Source organism: Furipterus horrens, unplaced genomic scaffold (genome assembly GCF_987537825.1).
Source record: "Furipterus horrens unplaced genomic scaffold, mFurHor1.1.pri manual_scaffold_2, whole genome shotgun sequence".
Taxonomy (NCBI): Eukaryota; Metazoa; Chordata; class Mammalia; order Chiroptera; family Furipteridae; genus Furipterus; species Furipterus horrens.
In genome coordinates this window covers 180,244,400-180,249,106 of record NW_028327172.1, presented here as the reverse complement: position 1 = coordinate 180,249,106, position 4,707 = coordinate 180,244,400, and positions in this window count along the sequence as shown.

Sequence of the window (4,707 nt, the reverse complement as noted above, 5' to 3'; positions counted from 1 at the left end):
ATGGTTTTAAGTCTGAGAGGGAAATAAAATTTTACACTATTTAAATAGTGTTATTTTATGCAGCCAAACGTAGTCTTAAATGGGGTCTCTCACAGAAAGCATATAAGCCGCATTGTCTCTTTCCTCAGCCCAGTGAAACGTGAACAGAGCTGAGACCCGTGTTGTATGGAGAGAATGGGTGGGGACAGAGTGGGGATGTGAAACAAAGCAGACATTGCACCATTACTTTCATCTGAAAAGCTGGATCTAGCGATCCTGTTCAAGTTAACCAAATTCTGTGCTTTGGAATTTAGGGCAAAATAAAAGCAGAACATTCGTTTTTATTTCATGTCTTCCTGGGGATGGGCAGCAGGGTTTGATGTTTCTGGGCTCCTTGTTCACAAGCTCATTTAATGTCTCCAATGCCTCTTTTCCTCTCTGTCGCCTCAGTCCCACCAGGACTCCTTACCTGAAGGCAGGTAGAGTGCTGGCACCTAGTGAGCAGGGAGTGTCTGACAATGCTCATACACTAAAGATACTGCAACCCCTTCAGTCATAATAATCGGTCAAAAACACTCCTTGTAGATACCAATCTATTATCAAAAAGAAACTATTTCTAAAATACATATTTAGAGTGGAACTTTAAATAGTTCAGAATTAAGTGAAGGCATTTGTCTAATTTTATTTTCTTTTTATATGATGCATAATAATTTGCCACCTAATAAAAAAAAGCTGGTGATTATAACAAGTGGTCGTCTCTTAAATAACCAGAACTTTACTGATTTTCTCCATTGCATGGGATTCACCTTGGGTATGTGTTCCAGATAAATAATTTCCAAAACTTGCATGAGAACTATAGGTTCAATCAAAATGAATAACAACAGTCCAAGATGAGAATATCTGGAACAGATAGCTTCCCTGTTCTCTAAAAACATTAATTTTACATACTGCCAATACTGAAGACTCATTTGCAGTACACTTGGTCAATTCCTTATCAGAAACAATATTTCTTATAATTTTAGTCAGCAATAACTAACCTCGTGGGATTCAGAAAATCCATCAATGTATGGATCTTCTGTAACAGAGAAGGCTGTTTCTGTTTTTGTTTTTTGTTTTTCCTAGAGAAAGAAGTAAAGGAAGCTGGAGACATAATATTATTTAAAAGATATGAAAAAGGTGATACCTAATAGAGACTGCCATATTCAAGGACAGAGTGAAACTGAATTAATTACTCCCTGTTCATAATCCAGTTGGTTATATAAGTACTCGCTGGGTTTAATGGCATATAGAACTAACCCACCCTGAGAAATAATCTTTAAAAAAAATTCTAATCCAAGTGACCAGGAGATATTCCCAAGGGCAGATGACTGAACTAATTTGCATGTCTGAAGCAGAGAGAAGAATGTGCTGACCCCAGGGAGAGGGTCTGCATAGTTTAGAAAGGCCAGCCGGAGGAAAGAAAAGTTGGCATGTTTATGCAGTGTTTTCCAGGGAAAATGAAAACAAGATTAGACTAGAGAAAGAGTTCATTCTTGTCAATAAAATGCATGCTCAGGAAAAAAAAAGTTTTTATCCTATTTTATTTAAAACTCTGTACCCAAAGAGCTACAAGTTAATATTATTAAAATAAAGAGGTGGGTAAGAGAAATGACAGAACGAGAGTGAGAAGTGTCTAACCATGAAAAGCAGGAACTGAAGGTGGAGAGCAGTATATTTTCAATATATTTGTACCAACAATGTCTTTACCAAATCCTACTTCTATTATCTGGATAGAGAATAGAGACACACTTCAAAGGATTATGAATTGAGTGTTTTGTGTATAAGCACGTCTCCTCACTATTAAACATAATGGTTTCATATCCATGTATTAGAACTTCAGAACGAGAGAGAGAGAGGGGGAAAGAGAAGGTGTGAAGGGGAGAGGAGAAGGAGAAGGAGAGCCCCCAGGGTGGAATTTTCCTGAAGAATTTCTACTTATGTCTGTCATGGAAATATATCATTACTTTAACACTTTCTCATGTATTCTGATAGCAAGGAAGTATGTGAATTTTGTGATCTTTGGATCTCATCATATAAATATCATATAAATTGATTAATGTTCACTTATGAGATTAGGTAGCATGGGACCCATGTGAACTGGAAGTCATCAGAGGGCACAATCTAAGTCTCAGTCAACCTTCTGGTTCCAGATGTGGTAAGCAGAAAAACGATTGAAACCTATGAATATTTTATTTGACATAGCAAAGGGACTTAACAGATGTTATTATCCTAGATTAAGTAGGCAGACCCAATTTAATTACAAGAATCCTTAAAAGTGGAGAACCTTTCCTGGCTTAGAAAGCTGCAATAGAAGGAGGAGATACTAAAAAACAGGAAAGTGGGAGGACCCTAGAAGCTGAGAACAGGCCTCAAAAGACAGCCAGCCAGCAAGAAAATGACAATCTCAGTCCTACAACTGCAAGGACTGAGTTTTTCCAACAACTGGAAAGAACAATGGAACATCTTCCTGAAGAGCTTTCAGCAAGTAAAGCAAACCTGCCAACAACTTAATTTTAGTGTAGAGAGCCCAAAGTCAGGCTTCTGGCCTATAGACCTGTATGATAATAAATTTGTGTTGCTTTAAACCTCCAAATTTGTTGTAATTTGTTATGAAAGCAACAGAAAACTAATACACTAGCATTTAACATTTTGTATGGCATATCAAAAGCATCCAATACAAACTTTAATTAGTATGTCATTCATTAAAAATATAAGAAAATCCACTGAAGTCCCTTTACCTCCTGAACTTCAAAAATATATACTAAAGTGGAGTTTTTCAGAACACCAGAGTCAGCAGATATTTTGTGGTGATGATTCATAGTTTACACTAGCATAGTAAAAACTCAAAGAAATCATGCAAGAATAAACTAAAAACTCTATTGAACTCAATGTTTCTCAAAGTTATTTGAGTTCAGAAGCTTTTTATCCCCCATGAAAATGGTTTTTGTGTGTGTGTGTGTGTGTGTGTGTGTTTTTAATAGCCTCTGGAATAAAACAAGTCAGTCTCATTTTAAGGAAAACACTGTTGTTTGTCTAGCTTAAGTGTCTTTTCTTCAGCTATAGGAGAGTCAGTAAACCTTTGTTGTAGAAAGAATCATAAAATGATTAACATGCTTAGCACTTATAAAGGCCATATGGTTACTAATAAAGCCAATAGAATAATGTTATAAAGAGAAGACTATAACATGGCATGTCCATTTGTTCTTCTAAGAATATCAAACTACAAAACTATTTGCTTTTAACCTTTCCTTGGCAGCAACTTCCTGTTTCCTGATATATGTGCAGAAATGCTATTATAATACCAATAAGCTAAGCACTTAAAAAAATCCATGGACTTGGTCTCATTAAAGTATTTTGTCATGGAAGTTTCTAATTCTAAAGGTTGACAATTTTATAACATCTCAATAGATGATAACACTTAACCAAAAGCAACAAACAATATTTTCATATTTTTTCCTATTTACATCTCTTCCAACACACATGACAATTTCTATCAGGAAAGAAATGTTAAATGATATAGACTCAAAATCTTACACTATTCTTAATAATTAAAACTTATTTTTACTCCAACATTCATTCAAAAAGCAGTTTTAATTTGAACTAAATGAAACAATACATCAATCTGGTCTATCCATTAGTCTATTAAATGTGATTTTAATTTATAATATAACTTGATGCCCAATGATCACACTAGAAATCATTAAGATTTATTCTGTTCTATGATATGCTTCTTTATAGTAGCCTTACATTCTTCTAAAGGAGATTAATATACTGAAAGACAAAACTTCCAACTATAATTTCTTTCTGCCACTGGATTCATTGGGATTGATTTTATAATTCTAGATTGTAAAACAAAAGGCACTTATTGTTATGAAACTTAAAAGTTTACTTTGACACATTTATTGTAAATGTCTATCTAATATTAAAATTTTATTTAAGTCATTCTTGCCAAAATCCCAGAATTCCAGCATTCTGATGCTGTAAAATAGTACAAAAAAAACAAAAACAAAATAAAACAAAACAAAAAAGTACCAAAAATACAATTTCAAATTAAACACATTATATATACATAATACACAGTACTATATCCCAACTGAAATGTGACAACAGAACAGAAAAAAGTATTCATTTGTAAGTTGAAATTTTTCATCATGATTGCTTCAAATTTACCTTAGCCTGAAATCTCAGCCCCTCGTCTGTTCACATCACTTAAAGTCTTGTCTTTTCATATGAAATATATGAATTGTGGCACAGTCAATCCATTATTTCAGTCAGCAGAACGGCTGATATCAACCACTGTTAGGCTGATGTAATTTACATCAATCATGACAATTGCTAAAATGGATGGTTTTTACCAGGACCTGGTGTCATAATCAGCAGCCACTAAAAGACATGGTTGACTGTGGAGACTTGAGTAGTCTAAGTACTTAATGTCTCCAGCTATGTATAAGCTAAAATTGATTAACTTGTGGCTAGGAGTAGATTTGGGTAATTTTGAAGGGACGGTTGTTTTAAATACCTCAAAACATATTCTCTAAGACATTGTAATGAACTCATATAGAAATAAGCCTTTTTACAGATAAGATAATTATTAGTCTAAGAATCACCTTTAATTCTTGTTTGTACAATCTTGATAAAAATGATTTAACTATATGGAATGGTTATCAGAATGACCTTTAAAAACATTAT